Consider the following 22,064-nt stretch of genomic DNA (forward strand, 5'->3'; position numbering starts at 1 on the left):
CAAACTGAAAATATTTCCAGATTCTGAGCTGCCAGTCAAACCTGACAGTGTGTTGTCTCTCTCCGTGTGTGTGTCTCCGTGTGTGTGTGCGTGTGTGTGTGTGTGTGTGTGTGTGCATGCATGCGTGTGTGTGTTGATGTGGCGGTTGACTCAGGGTGTACTCACACTTCAGCTCTGCCTGGTTGCAGTTAGTTGACCTGTTTTTCTGTATTAATAGCAGCGGTGGGCCGTGCTGCTGCTGTTCAGGTGTTCAGGGTTTAAACTGCTTCCTGACAGTTTGTCTCGAGAGTTTTACGGTCCGGTTTGTGCCGTAATCATCAGCTCTGACCTCCTTTTAAAACCCGCCTGCTGCTCGCTTTACACTCCAGAAAACAAGACTTTCTATTCTTAGATTCCTGACACTTAACGGGACAACTTTGTCCTCAGAGAGGCAGCAGACGAGGGGTTAAATCCGACTTAAATACTCGTTTCACATTGTAGCACGTTACCCTTTAGTGCTTTTCCCCAGTTAATTCTCACAGAAAATGATAATTGATATTAAACTTTTAAAACTTTTATTGCAAATTTATTGCAAATTTATTGCAAATAACGTAAACACTCATATTTTGCATCCACAACTCGAGGTGTCCCTCAGGGACGTGTCTCCGGGCCACATGTTTGGGGGGGGGGGGGTACCTCTGAGGACGAGGACAACAGGAAAACATAGTTAAACCACTACACTAAAATCAGTATCAGGTTAACCTTTTGAAACCTGAGCAAACCTGATTTCTGTCAAAAATATGAAAAGTCAATGAGCATCTTAACAAGAAATGACCAAAGATCAAATTTTTATTATTATATTTGTTAATATTACAAATTTAACAAAAAATGTGTGAGTAATATTATGATAAATATTGTTTTCTTGATATTTTTCTCGAGTTATTTGTTTGTTGTCTCTCTCTTGTTTAAAAAGATCATTTTCATTTTCTTGTCACCTTTTATTAATTATTTTTGCAGTTTGTGGGACGTCATGCTTCATTGCTGATTGCTTTTTCATGTTTTAAATGATATCGGGGTCGCTCTGGGACACACTGCCTATCGATATCAGAAGCCAAAACCGCATCTCTTCACTTTAGCTCTAAATAATCTGTTTCTGCATTTTGCTTCACACTTTCGCTGCCGCACATCTAAATGTTGTATTTTCTTACATTTTGTGCATTTTATGCTCTCTATTTTTAGCTTTGTTTTATTAATAATGTCAATTTATTTTATTTTCCATCTTATGCATTCTGTGCACAATTTTATCCTTTTTTATCTTACTTTTATAAAGTGGGATTTATTTAAGTGAAGATGCATTCTGTGTGTTCTGTGCTGATTTCGTTTTTTTTTTGTCTTCTGTGTTGATGTGAAGCACTCGGTGCATTTAATTTCTTTCTTTTAAAGCACGTTGGGCTGCATTTCTCGTATGAAGTGTGCTATAGTTTATTGTTATAATTGTTAATAATAAGTGTTAAAAGCCTCCCTGACAGAAGAGGATGCTCACGGTCGGTGAACTAATATCTCATTTTCTTTTTTTCCATGTGTGCGTCTTCTCCTCCATCGTCGCTCCTCATCAGGTACGTTCAGACAAAATCTTCTCTTCACTGAAACTCTTTGCTTCGTGTGGACTCTGAATTCAGGTTTAATCCGGAGTTCATGTTTCGTGACCATTAAGTCACGCGTGCAGACAGGAAGTCTTCGTGTTGTTCGTGTGGCATTTTATTTTGGTGCTGCGTGCTGGACGTCTGTGAAGTTTTGGTTGGATCCAGTTTGGGATCATTTGAAGACGGATGAGTCCTGAAGTCAGATTTATTGTCTTAATCTTGTGGAAAAAAAGGAAATATTCTTCATATTCTCTGGTTTTATTGTTGCGCATATTTTCCTTCACGTCTTTTGAAAAGCTGTAACAGGTTTATTATGGCGTGCGTGTGTGCAGCTGCAGCGTTTGACCCGATTAAACCGTCTAAAAGCTTCTATGAAAAATCCACTTTTGGAAGCAAATGAAAAACTTCCCGCTCTTTGTCCTCGCGCCTCCAAAATGTAGCGTCTGACAGCGGCGAGGCTGCCAGCGCCGCTTAACTTCACTTCGCTGCGTTTTAACAGCTAATCTGCCAGATGGTGAGCTGTACCGGAGCCGAGATGGAGGAATTCCCAGGTTAACTTGTCTGAACGCGGCCCAAAACTCAGAGCCAGCAGACAGCGCTCACAGGTGGGAGGCTTTACTGCGTCCTCGCCTCAGACGCCCAAAAAATGCTCCAAAACTGTTTGTTTTCTGGTTAAACAGCAAGAAATGATCAACTGTTCCTCCAAACTGTCGCCGCTGCTCCGAGCCGCCGGCTCAGGTGTCGCTGCTGTTTCAGCAGCTTTAAACGCTGCAGGCAGACTGCAGGGCTCAGGTCTGAACATGAGCGAGGATCCTGACGGGACGCAACGTAAGCCTGGGAAACCTGAGCATATTCGTTTGAAAAAAAAAATAAAATAAAGATAAAATGAAAACAAACATGGGAAAAAGGCCAATGACCAACAAACATGTCCCACAAATTAAAGAAATGACTAAAAAGAAAATGACCTGAAAATTAGTTTTTACAAAAATAGTATCAAAAAGGAATAAATGTCCAGAAAAAGATATTTCATTATTTTGTTTTACAAAAGAAAGACTTTCCTGTTTTTAGCAGGGCCGTTCTGGTCCTGGTTCTGACGTGGCCTCAGTGGGAGAACCAGCTGAAACATCAGGTCTTCGTCCGTCTCAGGTGTCACATTTGGGGTCGTGTCTCAGTTTTCGGGTCCTGTTTGACAGTGTGGATAAAGAATACGTTTATTTGTTCACAGTTTCAGTTTTTTTTTTTTTTGCTCAGAAACCTTCGGGTGTTTGATTAGAACACAAAAAAAAGCCGATACGGATCAATGAAACCAGTTCAGTCAGACTGAAGCTGCGGCTCCTGATCTCCACGGGGCTCCGAACCACGTAATCCCAGAGAGGGGAGACCGGGAGCGGATTACCCGACGGGAGAGAGCCCCTCAGTGTGTGTGTGTGTGTGTGTGTGTGTGTGTGTGTGTGTGTGTGTGTGTGTGTGTGTGTGTGTGTGTGTGTGTGTGTGTGTGTGTGTCCTGCTGTGTAAATCAGATCTCTGTAAAGCAGATTTCCTGCAGGTTTTAGACAGAGTGTCTCCGTCTCATCTCCGTCTCATCCCTTCATCCTTTATCCTCTCCTCCGCCTCCTTCCATCACATATCCCCAACATTTTCACCTCCATCGTTCTTCTTTCCTCGACTCCTTCCTCCGATTCCTCCACTCGGCCTTTTGGTTGCCACGGCAGCCAGAGTATCCCAGCATGCTTCAGCATGAGGATCAGACAGTGGAGCGTCTGCTCATATCGTCTGCAGCAGGACGACTGATACAGGGAGGGATGGAGGGATGAAGATGGAGGGATGGAGGTGGAGGGATGAAGATGGAGGGATGAGGTGGAGGGATGAAGATGGAGGGATGAGATGGAGGAATGAAGATGGAGGGATGGAGGGATGAAGATGGAGGGATGGAGGGATGGAGATGGAGGAATGAAGATGGAGGGATGAAGATGGAGGGATGAAGATGGAGGGATGAGGTGGAGGGATGAAGATGGAGGGATGGAGGGATGAGGTGGAGGAATGGAGGGATGAAGATGAGGGATGGAGGTGGAGGGATGGAGGTGGAGGGATGGAGATGGAGGGATGGAGGGATGGAGGGATGGAGATGGAGGGATGGAGGTGGAGGGATGGAGGGATGGAGGTGGAGGGATGGAGATGAAGGGATGGAGGTGGAGGGATGGAGGTGGAGGGATGGAGATGGAGGGATGAAGGGATGGAGGTGGAGGGATGGAGGGATGGAGGTGGAGGGATGGAGATGGAGGTGGAGGGATGGAGGGATGGAGGTGGAGGGATGGAGATGGAGGTGGAGGGATGGAGGGATGGAGGTGGAGGGATGGAGGACTTCAGGACTTCTGATGTTTGTTATCAGTGAACTGAGTGAGATTTCAAAATAAGAGCACTGAAGAAAACTGCTGGTTTCTGTTCTGTGCAAAACGTAAGTGTTATTTTCAAAATAAAACACAATGTGGACACGACTGTGTTTCTGCTGGTTGATGTTACACGACTTCACCACAACATCCCTGTTACCATGGCGATGTCCAGAGTTTTGTTTCTGTTGCAGCCGCTCGATGGAGCTGATCTAACACTGATGTGTGTGTCTGAGTGAGGAAGACCTCGGTCCCTTCCTCCGTCCTCGCACACCGAGTCACGTTTTAGAAAACGTCATGTGACTTTGTTGGACTTTTTCATAAAGTCCATAAATAAAATTTCCTGAACAATTGCAAAAAATCCAAATCATAACAGCAAAAAAATAGAGAAATTACAACAAAACAAAAAACGCACAACCAAGAGAAAAAATACAAAAAGTAAAACAAGACAAAAAAAATACAAATTAGGAAATAAGAAAAAAAGCTTAAAAATTAGAATAATTCTGTGAAATAATTTCAAAGTGACTTCTTTAGACTCTACAGACGACTTTGTGTTAGTTTCAGCTTTAATCAGACTTTGGATGAATTATTTAGAAACAGCAGGACGCATCGCTCCGTGTCTCATCCGGCCGCTCGCGCTGAGCTCTCATTATTATTACCAGGGGCAGATGTAATGTTTTGGGGGCCCGGGGCCACAAGCACGTGAGCTTATTTTCAGCCTTTCTCTAACTGTGAATGTCGGCAGGCTGTTGGCAGCTATAGGAGAAGTAGGCCGACTCAAAAGTTTTTAATTCCTGAGTAAAATGATTAACAGCACAGAAGTTTGACAGAAGCTGAAGTCAGAGTCCTGCAGTCAGGAGAGGTTGGCCTATTATCAGCACAATGTGCTTCAATTTACCTGAAGTTTGTTTCAGATGGAGCTTTTCATTTTTATATAATGCTGGAAAGTTTAATAAATAATAATAAATCACATGTTTATTACACTCCAACACACCATGGTCACATGACACTGTGTCAGTGAACTATGAGGGCAAAAAACAAACCACAAGAAAAAAACAAAATAATTGTTCTTCAATGGTAATCAAAGTAAAATGTTCAGTTAATGGTGATGTTGATTTTAGGTGTGAGGCTCGGACCTTTGCTGGGAGGACATTTTAGTACCTGGACCTCTGTGAGTTTTAGTAGAATAGGTCCTCCAGCTGGTGATGCTGTTCTACAGTATATTTGTCATGTTCAATATCTGACAGAAAATAAATATTTAAACCAAAATGAACCTGAGTCAAAGGAACCTTTAAGCTCCACAGAAACACTGATGTGATGGATATCGTGATAAATATCGATATCGACTGATATGAAAAAAAATAACGTTTTAAGACTTTACTCCGTATTGCCCGGCCCTAATGGTAACCACGGTAACCAGAGCGAGGCAGCCTTTATTTGTCAGAGCGGAGCCACAGTGAGGAGGTTAAAGGGCTTTTAATTGAGACTAGGCTTTTATTGAAAGTTATTTTTTGTCTGCAGTGTAAGTTTGTGTCATTTGAGGATTGATGGAGACCCTCGTGCTGACAGCTGCCTGATTTTGCTGCTGTGAGTCGGACTGGCTGTTTCTGTGCGTTGAATCAGCTGTCGGCAGTTTGAAGCAGAGCGAGCCTCTCAGATGATCCGCCACTGCGGAGGGCGTCGAAAGATAATTTGAAGCCTCTTTAGTCTCCGGCGAATCAGATAAATTGGTCCGAAAAAAAGCGTCAGAAGAAGATAAATGGCTCTCGGAGGCCGCGGCTTTGTGTCGCCTCCACTTTCAAATCTGAATCAAACGGCAAGAAGCAACACTGAGCAACGTGCAGCTCTCAGACACGATAAATCTCCTCAAAACGAGCAAAAAGAGCTGAGTGAGTCATGCTGCGGACAACACACACACACACACACACACACACACACACACACACACACACACACACACACACACACACACACACACAAACACACATACACACACACACACATACACACACAAACAAACACACGCACAAACACGCACACACACACACACACACACACACACACACACACACACACACAAACAAACACACACACACACACACACACACACACACACACACACACACACACACACACACACACACACACACACACACACACACACACGCACATACACACACACTCTCACACACACACACACACACTCTGTGACATTCGGTGTGTTGTCATCAGCCGATCTGTCTTTGTTAGCGCTGCTGCTCCGAGCCGAATATCAGCTTGTTAGTCTGAGAGATGTCGCCCAGCAGGAAATGTCACGCTGCGTGTGTGTGTGTGTGTGTGTGTGTGTGTGTGTGTGTGTGTGTGTGAGTGTGTGTGTGTGTGTGTGCGTGTTTGTTTGTGTGTGTGTGTGTTTGTGTTCACAGTCAGGTGCATCAGGAGGAAAGTGTGTCGCTGTGTGTTTTTGCTGATTTCTGATTATTTTCACAAACCAAGAACACACAGAAATGCACAATATATTTAAATAAAGACAAAGAAAAGAAACAATCGAAATAAATAAATAGTCATTTCATGTCACAGGATAACTTCATGTTAACATGGAGTTATTTTGTCTTTTAAATATTAAAAATTAAGTTTAAGTTTCTTTAAACTGAAGAAAGAATCAAAAACAGACGTTTTACAGTAAAATCAGATTTTAAAGCTGAAGTCCTTCAGCGCTTTTCAATAACTTGTTGTTTTGTTTTATATATAAAATTTAAAAAAACAACTTTTCAAAAGAAGCGATGCATGTTGTGATGTGTTTAATTTTTTTCTGAGAATTAAAGAGTGTGTTTGTGTTATTTGTGTTTTTTGTGTTTTTTGTTGTTTGTGTTATTTGTGTTGTTTGTGTTTTTTGTTGTTTGTGTTGTTTGTGTTTTTTGTTATTTGGGTTATTTGTGTTTTTTGTGTTTGTGTTTTTTGTTGTTTGTGTTGTTTGTGTTTTTTGTTATTTGTGTTGTTTGTGTTTTTTGTGTTTTTTGTTGTTTGTGTTATTTGTGTTGTTTGTGTTTTTTGTTGTTTGTGTTGTTTGTGTTGTTTGTGTTTTTTGTTGTTTGTGTTTTTTGTTATTTGGGTTATTTGTGTTTTTTGTGTTGTTTGTGTTTTTTGTTGTTTGTGTTGTTTGTGTTTTTTGTTATTTGTGTTGTTTGTGTTTTTTGTGTTTTTTGTTGTTTGTGTTATTTGTGTTGTTTGTGTTTTTTGTTGTTTGTGTTGTTTGTGTTGTTTGTGTTTTTTGTTGTTTGTGTTTTTTGTTATTTGGGTTATTTGGGTGATATTCGTGTCTGTAGTTTTCGTCAGTGATAACTGACAGCGAGTCGTCGTTTTTTGGGAGAATCCTGCAGAGCATCTTTAATCTAAGGAAAGGGATTATAATAATCGTAAGGTTATAATTCATGAAACGTTGGAGTGGTTGTATAAAGTTGAGAGAATTAACCCTTTAACACCTGGATCATGTTTCAGACGCCTCTCAGGAGCGTTTAAACGTCTGAAACATGGAAAAACATGATGAGCAACTTGGCAAGAAATATTCTGTAAAACACACAAAAAAATGATAAAAGCTGACCAAAAATGAGCTGAAAATATTATCAGATATTACAGATATTTTACACTATAATATTCTTATATATTTCTTATATTGTAATATCATTAATATTTTTTTCAGAAAAAAAAAAAACCCAAAAGTGTTAAAGAGACAAAAAAAATCCAGAAAGTTGTTTTTCTTTTTAAAAAAGCCAAAACTTTGTCGAAAACACCCCAAAGCTCTAAAAGAAAACAAAGGCAAACACTTTTAGAGAATAACAATTTTAATGAAAAAAAGAAGTAACGCAAAAAAGTTTAAAAATCACCAAAAAAGGAGAAAAAATCATCAGCCTTTATTTTCTGAAAAGGAAATTGCCAAAAAAGTTTTAGAGAAAAAAATCAACAATCATTTTTAAAGAGAAAAAAAGAAATTTCTTAAAAAAAAAAACTCAGTAAGAATTAGTAATATTTTTAACATCACAATTCAGAATTTAAGTTTTAAGTGAGTCAAAAATGTATATTTGGTTCATTCGGTCAGCAGATTTGAGCCGTCGCGTCGCTGTCAGGACTGTCGGGAGGATTTATCAGAGCTCTGCTGGACTCGACTGAAGCGTCGATCAATAACTTTTTGATCTGACAGTTTGAGCCGAAAACATCGAGTCTGATTTATTTTTCAGAACACGTTTCTGTTCAGACGTTCGGAGAGAAAAAATTCACATGCAGGTTCATCTCAGTTCACAGTTCTGTTTTTGGAAAAATGGATTTTTAAAAGAGCTCAGATTGAAATAGAAAACGCCTCATTTGCATATTTAAAATTTCAGAAACCTTTATTATTATTATGACACAGAAGAAGAGAGAGATGCAAAAGAGAACAAGAAACAAACAGAAGACTTTATAAAAAGGTAGTGAAAATGTCCAGTGACTGTTATTCATAATTATATATTTAAAGTTATTTTACACAATAAAAATATTTTTTAAAACTTTTTTCAGGTAATTTCTCTCTTTATATATTTATGTTACTTTTGTTTTTTTAACTGTCTGGTAGTACGCAAAAAAAGTACAAAACAGCATCAAGAAAGACCTAAAAAAAGTTGTTTAAAATTCTAATAATTTTGCAGAAATAATTTATTGATATTTTCTATAATTATGATAATGATGAATATATTCTCCTAAAATGTGTCTGCAGCTTTAAAAACTTCGACAGTCTGTATGATTTGCAGGACATTCATCACCAAGTTGCTTGTTGCCTTTTTTTCTTGATGTTGTTGAAAGAAATATATTTATTTTTAGGGTTTACTTATTTTGTTTGTTTGTTTGCATTCTGTTGTTGTTGTTATTGTGTTTCGTTGTTTGTTTCCGAGCTGTTTGGATTTAACTCTCGACGTCACGTACATGAGGTGAAATCTCCACATGCAGTGAAGCTTGAATGAGCTTAGAGTTTGTGAAAGAAGTGATGTGGCTGCGGGCATGAAAGGGTTAATCAGCCCGCGAGGAGGGCGTGCCGTGCGAGTCTGAGCGACGCTGACGGACGTGTTTTATGGGATGTTCGGCGTGATCACTCTGACCGCGAATCGCCTCTCCGTTTTTTTTTTTAAATGAATCTTTCCGTGTCGACGGGTGTCGTCCAGGTCGGGTCGTCGCCTCGGCGATCGGTCAGCTGACTCGGCGTTGAGAGGAGAACGAGGGCCAGATGGAGAAGACGGTCGAGTCCCGCTGGACTCAGATCAAATCAGAGGCTTTATGGGAGATTTGGGAGCCGCCGCAGGCCGAGCTGTTAACACTTAGTCGCTGTTATTGTGCTGCTGACGGAGACGAGTCGGCGAGATAAAACACGGTCTGTGCAGCCGAGAGCGCGGCGGGACGGGAAAACGGCGCTCTGTCTCAGACTAACCTGAGAGGGTCTGAGAAGGCCTGAGAGGGTCTGAGAGGGCCCCTGAGAGGGTCTGAGAAGGCCTGAGAGGGTCTGAGAGGGCCCCTGAGAGGGTCTGAGAGGGTCTGAGAGGGCCCCTGAGAGGGCCCCTGAGAGGGCCCCTGAGAGGGTCTGAGAGGGCCCCTGAGAGGGCCTGAGAGGGCCCCTGAGAGGGTCTGAGAGGGTCTGAGAGGGCCTGAGAGGGCCCCTGAGAGGGTCTGAGAGGGTCTGAGAGGGCCCCTGAGAGGGTCTGAGAAGGCCTGAGAGGGTCTGAGAGGGTCTGAGAGGGCCCCTGAGAGGGCCCCTGAGAGGGTCTGAGAGGGTCTGAGAGGGCCTGAGAGGGTCTGAGAGGGCCTGTGAGGGCCCCTGAGAGGGTCTGAGAGGGCCCCTGAGAGGGTCTGAGAGGGTCTGAGAGGGTCTGAGAGGGCCCCTGAGAGGGTCTGAGAGGGTCTGAGAGGGTCTGAGAGGGCCCCTGAGAGGGCCTGAGAGGGCCCCTGAGAGGGTCTGAGAGGGCCTGTGAGGGTCTGAGAGGGCCTGTGAGGGCCCCTGGAGAGGACACAGCTGAGACACTGATGTCCTAAAATTCTATAACATTTTAAAATCCTAGAACTGTCCTAAAGTTCAAGAAAAGTCCCAAAGTCCTAGAAATGTTTTCAAACAATGAAAATTCCTTAAAAATCCAGAAATGTCCTGAAGTCCTTGAAATGTGCTTAAATCCCAGAAACATCGTAAATTTATCAAAACGTCTTAAAATATTGAAAATTCCTAAAAACCTTAAAACGTCCCAAAATTTTAGGAACATCCAAAAAATCTGAGAAACATCCTTAAAATTCTAAAAAAAATAAAAAAATAAAAAAATAAAAAAAAACATTAAAAATGTATAAAAATAAAAATAAAATAAATAAATAAAAGTCTTGAAATTGAAGAAATTCTTGAATCATCCTTAAATCCTGGAAACGTCCTGAAATCTGATAAACATGCTAAAAACAGAGAAACTTACCAAAATCCTCCAAACATCCTGGAATCCTGGAAATGTCCTAAAATCTAAGCAACATCAGAGAATGTAGAAATACTCAAATCCTTGAAATGTCCTCATAGTCCTCGTAGCGTCCTAAAGTCCTCAGCACAGCTGAGTGTCGCTGCTGTGAAGTTATCCTCAGTTTTGTAGTTTTTATACTTTTTGTTTTAAAAAATATTAAAAATATCAGATAACTCACATGCAGGTACAGCAGCTGTGATTTACTTACATGTGAACTGCATCCCCCAGCATGCATCGCTGCTCCCTGCGTCCCCTCCTGACCATCTGTCAGTCACCCAAAATCAGGCTCAAAGTTTAATCCGCCTTCTTTTCCTCCTCCACCAATCAGAGCGCAGTAATCTCAGAGGCCGGCGGCCAATCCCGCGGCTCGCTGCCCCGAAACCCCTCGCGCGGACGGTGAGGAGCCGACAGTCGTTGACCTCCGACCCTCGACCCGACGCCGCAGAGCGGAGAGGCGGCCGCTTTGAACCCGAGCGCCGTTTCTGGGTCAGCCGTGACCTTTGACCTCCGGGCCGCAGGAAAAGGACCAGTTAAGTTTTCGTCTTTTTCTTCTTCAGTCGATTTCTGCGCCGTCAACGACGACTCGACCGCCTGCAGCCTCTTTACTCCCCCGTCACGTCCTCGTCTCCGTCACATCCACGTCCTCGTCTCCGTCACGTCCTCGTCTCCGTCACGTCCACGTCCACGTCCTCGTCTCCGTCACGTCTGTGAAGTGCGTTTTTTATTTAAAAGACACACTTGTCTTTTTCTTTTCTGCCTTTGTGTCTTCTTCCGTCTCCCCCTCGTCTCCTCCTCGTCTCCTCCTCGTCTCCCCCTCGTCTCCTCCTCGTCTCCTCTGTGTCTCCCCCTCGTCTCCTCCTCGTCTCCCCCTCGTCTCCTCTGTGTCTCCCCCTCGTCTCCTCCTCGTCTCCCCCTCGTCTCCCCCTCGTCTCCTCCTCGTCTCCTCTGTGTCTCCTCCTCGTCTCCCCCTTGTCTCCCCCTTGTCTCCCCTGTCTCCCCCCGTCTCCTCCTCGTCTCCCCTCGTCTCCTCCTTGTCTCCTCTTTGTCTCCTCCTCTTGTTTTTTTCCGGCTCTTCATTTTCTAATCAGCGTATTGATTCCTTCGTGTCTTCCTGTTTGCTTCGATTTCTTTTCTCTCGTCGTCTCTTTAACTAATTAAATCTTCTTTCATTACGTTAAACTCTTCTCGTCTTCATCTCGTCTCCGTCCATCTCTGTCCCATCAGACCGATCTGCTAATGAACATCGTCCGTCCTCTCTTTGTCTTCATCTTCTCTAACTGTCTTTGAGGACATCGGGGGACAGCCTGGACCTCTGCTGGTTTTATATTTATTTTCTGAATGTTGTTCTTTTCAAATTTTGAGAAAACATCATCGTAGGGATTTTTTCCTGACAAATTTTTTGCCTTTATTTGGACTTTAATTTCTTTGGTCTTAAATCATTTTTTGTTTTTTTTTCTTTTATAAAATTTTTGTGTATTTTGTTTTTTAAATTGTGATTTTTTTTTTCTGGCAAACTTCTTGACAATTTTTGTTTATTTTATTTCTCTTAAAATGTTGATTTAAAAAAAACATTTTGGTGATTTAAAAAAAGTTATGATTTTTTTCTGACGAACTTCTCACAGTTTTTTCATTTTTTTATTTTTTAAGAGTAAGTATTTATTAAATTAAAAAAAAAAAAAAATTATTATTATAAAGCATGCCTTCCAAACCCACAGGCCTGCCAAAAATTTAAAAAAGAGAATTATCACAGCCAGAAACTGTAAATCAGAAATTATCTTTGGATTTTCAAATTTCCCACGGTCCTTGAACACACCGTGTAGGACGGACGTCTCCTCCAGTCTCTCAGCGAGGCCGGAGTATGAATACTTCTGGCTCTGGGCGGGTAAACAGTTGAAAACACGCTCACGGCGCCGCTGACTGACTTCGTCGTCGTGTTTTCTGTCGAAAGCAACTAACTGAGTATTTTTAGATCTTCTCCTCGTGCCGTTTCATCCTCTCTCTGTCTTCACTCTCCTCTTCATCTCTCTGTTGTTTCGCACTAAAACATCTTTGACAGCGTCTTGATTTCTCGGCATCAGAGCGTCGCCGTCAGCCAGAGGAGCGTCTTTATCAAAGAGCCAGAGCGCTCTAATCACAGGAGAATCAGCCGCTCGCCGCGCAGATAAAACCTGAAAACTCGCGGCGTTCACGCTCAAATGTCACAGTAAAGAGACGATGAAGGATCGTTCTGCACGAGGGACGCCGTCTCTGCTCTTTGTCTCTGTGTGGGATCGCCGCCCGCCGCCGTGACCTCGCCTCGCCCTCATCGCTAGGTTATTTAACATCGAGACGTTTTCGCGTCCAGTCGCACTTCAGATGGTCGATGGATCCTGCAGGAGGTCTCGGAGGTCTCGGAGGTCACGGAGGTCTCGGAGGTCACGGAGGTCTCGGCGGTCTCGGAGGTCACGGAGGTCTTGGAGGTCTTGGAGGTCTTGGCGGTCTCGGAGGTCTCGGAGGTCTCGGAGGTCTCGGAGGTCACGGAGGTCTCGGAGGTCACGGAGGTCTCGGACGGGTTTCAGGGAGAAAACGTCACATTGTGATCGTCACAGACTAAAACCTGAAAAGTCGATGTCGCTTTAAATCACCATGGAAACTGATTCCCTTAAAAAAGTAAAATAAATTAACATTAAGTCTTAATTTATGTTTATTTCTCACATCCAAGTGTTAAGTTTCCTCAAACTTTAGCTGTATTTACGTCATTTTATCAAGTTTTTGCAACTTAAAAATGACATTTGAAATGACTTTGTTCTTTCTGAGGTTTTAATAAGAAGTTCGAGTTCTGTTTTCACATGAAAACACTGAACGTTTGACCAGTTTGAAACCAGCAGAATTCAGAAAAACAGCTCAGTAAACTTACTTTACTGAAGTGGCTAAAACTTAGAAATACTGATTAATTAAACTTTTTATTTTTAAGTTGCAGCAGCTTCACAAAATTAAGTTAATAAAACTAAATTTAAAGTAAACTTGACAATTAAATATAAAGTAAGAATACATTATCTAGTTATATTAACTTACTTTTTTGAGGCAGTTGGGCAGAAATCACCAAGAAATGTTAAAGAAAAAAAAATTGCCAAAAATTTAAAAAGAAAAAGAAAATCAACAAAAGTTTAAAAAGGAAAATCTAACCAAATATGTTTTTTTAAAGAAAACAAAAAAATCACCCAAAATTTTTAAGAAAAAATGCTCTCAGAACCCCCGGGCTCCAAAAGTCAGGGAAAAAAATTGACCAAAATGTTATAAAAATCAACAAATATTTAAAAGAAACAAAAATAAAAGAAAAAAATCAACAAAAAAAAAATCACCGAAAATGTTGAAAGAAAAAATTCAACAAGTTTTTTTTTAAAAAAATCACCAAAAATATTGAAAGAAAAAAATCGCCCAATATTTCAAAAGAATAAAAAATCTCCAAAACTGTTTTGTTTTTTGTTTTTTTTTTAAAAAGTATCAGTGTGGAAGAAGTGACGTTGTTTTCACTTGATTTGGGAAATTTCTGTATTTCTGTCTGATGTTGTCTTTCATGAAGTTTTTGTGTTTTGATTCGAGATAATAAAGTTGAGTTGAGTTGAAATACTGTCGTTAATTTTGGGGTTTTCAGTCGCACGTTGGCTCACTGGCTGAACTTGTCTGCAGTTTGGGCCTCTGAACAGGTTTTTGGTCTTTTTGCTCCTCAAACACGCAGCGGTCTCTTTGATCCGGATATTTCTGGAGTTTTCGCTTCGTCTCTCAGCTCCTCGTCTCCTGATGCAGCTGCGTGTTTGTTAAACGTCAGTTTGAAGCTTCAGTATCATCATTATATTTATTATTATTCTTATTGTTATTATTATTCTTATTGCCATTATTGTTGTTATTATTATTATTATTATTATTATTATTAATAATAATAATAATTGTATTAATATCATTATCATTATATTATTATTATTATTATTATTATTATTATTATTATTATTATTAATTTTACTATAATTATAATTATTATTTTTATTATTATTATTAATAATAATGATAATTGTATTATTATCATTATCATCATTATATTATTATTATTATGGTTATTATTATTATTATTAGTAGTAGTAGTAGTATTAGTATTAGTATTATTATTAGTATTATTAGTATTATTATTATTTTTGTCACTTATGTTGTTCTTGTGAAGAAAAAAAAAAAAAAAAGCTCTGGCAGCACAAACTGTTCCTGCCAATAAAGCTTTTAGGCTGCTCGGATTTTCAGAGATTACATAAAAAGCAACGAGGTGGATGGTTACGCAGATAAGAGGAGGAGAAGAAGAGCGGAGTGTCGGCGCGCTGAGAAAAGTCAAACCAGAGAGACAGAGACACAGAGAGAGACAATGAGAGACAGAGACAGGGAGAGACAGACAGACAGAGAGACAGAGAGAGACAGAGACAGGGAGAGACAGACACAGAGGATTAACCTCCAAAATCCATCACATGGGATTAGTTTACTACAAACAGGCCTGTGTGATGTTCATGAGTGTGTGTGTGTGTGTGTGATGTTCATGAGTGTGTGTGTGTGTGTGTGTGTGTGAGATGTTCATGAGTGTGTGTGTGTGTGTGTGTGATGTTCGTGAGTGTGTGTGTGTGTGTGTGATGTTTATGTGTGTGTGTGTGTGATGTTCATGAGTGTGTGTGTGTGTGTGTGTGTGTGTGTGTGATGTTCATGAGTGTGTGTGTGTGTGATGTTCATGAGTGTGTGTGTGTGTGATGTTCATGAGTGTGTGTGTGTGTGTGTGTGAGATAAGGATCAGATTTGTGGCTGACAGGTTTAATATGTTGAATGGTTGTGATTGTAACAAAGAGATAAACAGGAAAACAAAACAAATCTCAGAGGAAACTGATCTCTGACAGGAAGCTTTAAACCGTCACATCAGAGCGCCGCTCGCCGCCGATCCCGTCAGCCCATTAAATCAACGTTATCAGCCACACGGAGTTTAATGTGTGACGCTCCTGCTGTTACACTGCATCCACATCTTGTCCACATGAGTGTTTCAGCTCTGATCTGCATCAGTATTTACACACTTAAAAACACACACATCACATTAACACCTCATTAACCCTTTAAAGACTCTTTAATGTCTGTTTGTCTCATTTTAGTCTCTTTTCTTCTTCCTGTTGTGATAACTGTGTGTGTGTTGATGCATGTGTCCTAAATGTAGTCCAGATTGTGTATTTGAGTGTAATCAGTGAATTTGCAGCTCAGCTCCTACAATAAGTCTAAAATACACTGTGGAAACTAAATAGTTACATTCAGACTGTTCAGGTCCAAAAATGCTCCATTGAAACCCATTCAAACTGACATTTTTGATCCCACAGCCATCAGAGCAGAAAAACAGGACTTGTATTATTTCTGGGTGTCATTCTGGGCTTTTGACTCTGAATTTGTCATTTTGACTATTTTCCACCTGATGAGGTCATTTTGACCATATTTGGCATATGGAGGAAATACATGCTATTTCCACCAGGTGACCTGTCACAGTCAATGTAGCTGCTGATCACTGACATATCCCAGACTGTCAGCAGCTACACTCACACACTGACATATCCCAGACTGTCAGCAGCTACACTCACACACTGACATATCCCAGACTGTCAGCAGCTACACTCACACACTGACATATCCCAGACTGTCAGCAGCTACACTCACACACTGACATATCCCAGACTGTCAGCAGCTACACTCACACACTGAGCACGGAGGAGATAATAAAAATAATAATTATAATAATAATTTTTTCATCTCTCTCATTTTTTTTCTCATTTCTCATCTCTTTTCCATAGCAGCATCATGACAAAAACCTGGCATTTAAAGGGTTAAAATTTAGAAAATTAATACATATGTGATATTTATGATTATGACTGATCTTTAAAAATTAACTCAATGAAAGTAGAAAATCATGTATAATATTTTTTTAAAGCTTTTAGTGTGAGTAATATGAGTGTGTGTGATATTAAATCAGGTCTTAAAGGGTTAATTCCAAAGCGTCTCACTGTAGTTTTCATCATACAAACAGGAAACAGGGACTTTGTTGGGGACTACTTTCAGCGGCGGATGAGGCGACGGTTTCTGCTGAGTCAGCAGTCTGTAGTCAAAGTCGCCGTCTGTCAGGAGGAAGTTTCACTGTGTCAATAAAGTTTTTTTCTGTTGGGCGTCAGCGTGTCGCAGATGACGCTGATGAGTCGTTCTGTCGCGTCGACTCTCCGTCAGCTCTCGGCGTGTCACAGATCTGACTCACGCCGCCTCTGTGCTGCTCTGCATTCTCCCATGATCCTCCGCTGTTTGACCTCGTTATGGAGGTCGCCTCTAATTGGACGCCGCTCGTCTTAATGGCTCCCGTTAGCGTCAGGAAAGGTCGACTACCTGCCGCCTCGCTAACAAGCGCCGCCGCCGTCATGGCTTCGTTATGAGAAAGGTTTTTATTTAAATAGCTCAGGCTGCAGCAAGGAGGACGAGGACGAGGACGAGGAAGACGAGGACGAGGAGACATCTGGGCGTGTGATTCCCACCTGTGCTCCTACTCCTCATCTTCCTCCTCGCTGCGCTGTAATCTGCCGTTTAATCTCATCAATACATCCTGATTATATTAGGACATTGATACTCGCGGGGCCAAAATCTGGCCCCTGATAGGGCCCCTGGTGGCCCCCAAACATTTTCTAACTGACAGTAAAAATAAAGTGATGGACTCTGTGAATCGTTTTTGTCCTTTTAGTCTCCATAAGGTGTCAGAGACATAAAACAGCATCAACATAGAGCCAGAGGAGGACACACCCCCGACAGAGGACACAGCTGAGACACTGATGTCCTAAAATACAAGACATGTCTAGAAAATCATAGAAACATTTAAATTCCTAGAAATGTCCTCAAATCAGAGAAACATCCTAAAATCCTAAAAAATGTCCTGAAATTCTAGAAAAGTTCTAAAATTCTAAAAACATCCTAAAAGCAACGTCCCAGAAACGTCCCAAAATCCTAAAAAAATTCTACAATCCCAGAAATGTCCTTAAATTCTAGAAACTTCCTGGTAATGTTCTAGATTCCTCGAAATGTCCAAAACTTTTAAAAATGTCCTAAAATCCTAGAAATGTTTTAAAGTCCTAAAAACATCCTAAATTCCTATGAATGTCCGAAAATCATGGAAAAGTCTTCGATCCTCGAAATGTCCCACGCCTTAAAAACATCCTAAAATCTGAGAAATGATCAATAATCCCACAAACGTTTGAAACGAAGCACGCTGAGGATCTCTGCTAAAAACACAAAACCTAACTGTCATATTTTTATTGTTTTTATATCTTTCAGGACGTCTGAGGGGGTCCACCCCCGCCTCCTGACTTCCTGTTGACTTCCTGGAACACAGTGAGCACTTCCTGTTCCTTCAGGACTCACCTGAGCGGCTGCAGGCTTCACCTGTGCGTCACCGCAGATTTATTCACCGTGAGTCATTTATTCACATTTCTATCTCCGTCCATCGACATTTCTTTTCGTTTTTCACCTTTTTCTGCTAACGTTTGTTTAGAGTCATTTTTTATTTATTGGTGAAAAAAAGTGTAAAACTGTCGTGGATTTATGAAGTATGAACGTGTAAAATCATCAACAGACATAAAAAAGAAAACAAGGCGACGTGCTGAATTTAACATAAAAAACAACTGAGAAGAGAGAGAATAAATATTCTAATTCATTGATTTATTTATTTATTAATAGTACAAATAATTCCAATAAAAATATCTTACAAAAGCAGTTACATTTGGGAAAATTTGTCAAATATGGCATCTATGTTTATGCACGTTACTGTTGTGCAAGGGGACAAAAACTAATTTAATAAAAATTAAAATAATATTAATATAATTAATTAATTAAAAAAAACGATGACAGTATATAGTAATAATATTAATTAATTAAATTGAAAATTGAAGATAAAAAAACAATAAAAATCAAACAGCTTGGTGGTAATAATATGGCAGGATTTTTTTTTTAGGGCGTAATTCAGTAGTTTGATATGTAGCTGTATCAGCTGGAGGGTCTGTGCAGGGATGCGATGTGTTGAGGTGCTGATGTCTAACTAAACTCTTTCTTTCTGTTAAATATTACATTTTAAAAAACAGAGAAAATCTAACAATAGCAGCGATTCAGATTTTTTCAGGTTGTTTTGGTTTTTTAGTAGAAAACATGATTAAAAAAATACAGTTTGTTAACTGCCCTTGGAAAAGTGATGAGCTATGTTTTAATTTGAATTTTGAGGAGTTGAATACCCAGCAGAGTTCACACTGAGAAATGATTAAAGCCTGAAACACTGTACGGTAAAATATTTAAAATGTTCCAAAAGGAGGAGCCGTGACCTCTGCGCTCGGGTGTTTCTGTGAGGAGCAGATGATTACGGGTGACAGGTATTTTTAATTTAAGTGTGAATCTCATCTGAACCTTCTGAAGGCTGAAAAAAGTTTCTGGGTGAAATTAAACTTTTTGGAGGTTGGAGAAAAGAGTGTAATAATAATAATAAAAATATGAGCGTCAGCCCGCTCCGACTGGAGCAGTTTTACAAACTGTCTCGCTCCTGCAAGGTTTTCCAACAAAACACCTGTCATTTTTACATGACCAACACGGAGGTGGTTATTAACAGCGCCCATACCTCTGATTTAAACCAAAATTAACCTTATGATATCTTCATATCTCACTTAGGAGTCAAAGGAAACCTTTAAGCTTAGCCCTCCTGCTTACTGCTAAACTAATCATGCTAACATCATACATTCTGAACAAATTATTTAAAACATAAAAATAAATAAAAATCAGTCACATCAGCTGCAGCTGTTGAGTCGCTGTAATTCTCAGTTGCAGTGAATGCGTCACAGTGTGCTCTTTCTCTCTAATTGAAACGTCTCATTACAATCAGAAACAATCAAAAATAAGCTGCTTACAAATAAACATCTGCTCCATTAAAACTGTGTGTGTGTGTGTGTGTGTGTGTGTGTGTGTGTGTGTGTGCGCTCACAATCCTACATAAACGTGGACTTCAGTGTCGTTACACACTCACCAACAGGGGACTAAAGAGTCGACAGAGATGTTTTAAAGTCCCCACTTGGTCGTGCTCTAAATTATACTGAAATCATGATTTTCAGCCTCTGATGATTTTTTAAAAAAAATTTAGCCAAAAAGGGGCTTATAGGTGTGTGAGTGTTAATTTCCACAGTCTACGCTGCACCTGCTGGCTGGAGCAGGTATTGTAACGATTCACACACATCATTTTTAACAGTCCACTATACAGACATGGACAAAGTTGTTGGTACCCTTCCATGAAAATAGAAGAACCCACAATTTTCTCTGAAATAACTTGACACTGACAAAAATAATTGACATCCATTATTCTTAATTCCATATTTAATAAAAATAGACATTTTCTTACATACTTTACTCTATGACATACCAAAAGAACACGGGTATACATGAGACAGTTGCTTTCAACTCGATCAGTTTTCAGGAGGAATGAAACACTGTTTCAGTGAGCTGTAAGGGTACCAACAGATTTGTCCACGTCTGTATATAGTTAGCAGTCCCCAGCAGCCATTCAGTCTGCAGCTGGGCTGTGAAAAAGGCTTCAGTAATGTTAATGTGGATGACATGGAGGTCACACACAGTGGTGTGTCAGATATGATACAAATGGCACCAAACATCATGAAAAAGTTCATTTTTCTTTGTAATTTAATACAAAAAGTCAAACTTTCATGTAATATATATACAAAACACATAACTTTTTTCTTTTGGTGGTTATGGTTCATAGCTCACGAAATGAGGTATCTTAAATTATTAGAATATTTTTGTTCCAAAACTGATTTACAATACAGAACTATTTTGAAACATTATTTTGATTTATTTATTTTTCACTTTTTTTTTTTTTTTACATTTTTCTAGCTGTAATCCATCATTTTAAAAAAATATAAAAAACACTTTAAACTTTAAACATTTTAGTTAAAATTTAATTTAAATTTTCAATTTCTTGATTAACTGATGGAATCATTTAATTTTTTCGCAACATTAGATTTTTTTTGGAGAAGCACCTGTGGGGTTAATGAAGAAACACGTGCAACTGTCACAGCGTCAGAGTCTCACAGAGATGTTTGAAAACTCCTCCTGTTTTATCCCGCTTGCAGTTCAGCAGTGCTTGTGTGCGTGTGTGTGTTTGTGTGCGTGTGTGTGTGTGTGTGTGTGTGTGTGTGTGTGTGTGTTGGAGGATGCTGTACGGACGCTCCAGTGCTTACTGTGAATATTTAGTGTTTTTTTAAATAAAGAAATATTTATTGGTTACACAGTTTTGATTGATAATCACAGAAATAGAAAAGAAAGTGACCATTGAGAATCAGGAAAGAAAAGACGGAGAGAAAGTGAGAAAGAGAGAGAGAAGGCACAAGAAAGGGAGGAAGACGTGAAGGATATAAAGGAGAAAAGAAGAGAAAGATCAAATAATCTGGCAGCTGTGAGAAAGAGAAATCAGTCGATGAATGATGGAGAGATAAAAAAAGAGGAATAGTTGAGCTTGTGAGATGATGAACATGAATCCCTCCATCCTTTAATTATTCATCTATTCATCTCTTTTCTCTTCTTCTCTTATTTCCTTTTTGCTCTCTCTCTTTTCTCTTTTCTTGTTTTTATTCCACATGATGATTTTGGCTTCTTTCAGTCATGTCTTTCTGCTTTCTCCCTCTTTTTTGTAATTTTTGTCTTTTCTTCTTCTCTCTTTCTTTTCTCTCTTCTCTTCGTTTTCTTGTCTTTTATCCACATTTTTCAGTCATATCCTCCTGCTTTCTTTTCTCCTTCTCCAGCTGTCTGCTCCTTTTGTTTTTGCTGTTTTTTGACGTGAAATAGAAAAACAGAGACGACTGGCTGCTCTGCAGGCGATAATCAAACGTCGGCCAAAAACTGTCGGGAACCAAAAGGATGTACAGGAAGGAAACTGAGGCACATAAAAAATGTTTTAAAAATCAAGAGGAATTACAGATAAAAAAACAAAAACTTTTATTGGAATGGCCAAAATCTTTTAAAAAATCTAAATCAAACAATACTTTAATGATTTAGCCACTACAATAAATGCTCCTCATTTTCACTTTTTTCACATTTTTGGAGGGCCTGGATTTCCGTCCTGTACATCCTGTTGGTTCCAAAAAACGTGAAAAATTTGGAGGAATTAGATGCAAATTAATAAAATAAATGAATAAAAAATAAATGAATAAAAAACATTATCGTAGAGACTAAATACTAAAATAATAAATAAATTTAATAATATTTAAATGATGTAGCCACAACAATAAATGCTTCTTGATGTAATTCCTCCTCGTTTTTCACATTTTTTGGTTGCCTGGACTTCCTTCCTGTTTAAAGATCCACACATGTTGACAGGGAGGACACGAACCACACACACACACACACACACACACACACACACACACACACACACAGTGATGGTGGCAGTAAAGCCAGGGGAGCGTGGCGGTGAAATCCTTGATAATAGAGGA

At 39.9% G+C, this 22,064-nt stretch overlaps 1 protein-coding gene across 1 annotated transcript in view; it reads left to right on the forward strand.

Moving 5' to 3' along the window:
- The window catches only part of LOC121965516 (semaphorin-6D-like), a 218,225-nt gene that overhangs the window by 66,734 nt on the left and 129,427 nt on the right, over positions 1 to 22,064 (forward strand). The window contains exon 3 of the mRNA XM_088090593.1: positions 17,863 to 17,997. The gene's annotated coding sequence lies outside the window, so the exon portion shown is untranslated. The remainder of the gene's footprint in view (positions 1 to 17,862; positions 17,998 to 22,064) is intronic.

Source organism: Plectropomus leopardus, chromosome 17, assembly GCF_026936395.1.
Source record: "Plectropomus leopardus strain MGB_pleo_1.0 chromosome 17, ASM2693639v1, whole genome shotgun sequence".
Lineage (NCBI taxonomy): Eukaryota > Metazoa > Chordata > Actinopteri > Perciformes > Serranidae > Plectropomus > Plectropomus leopardus.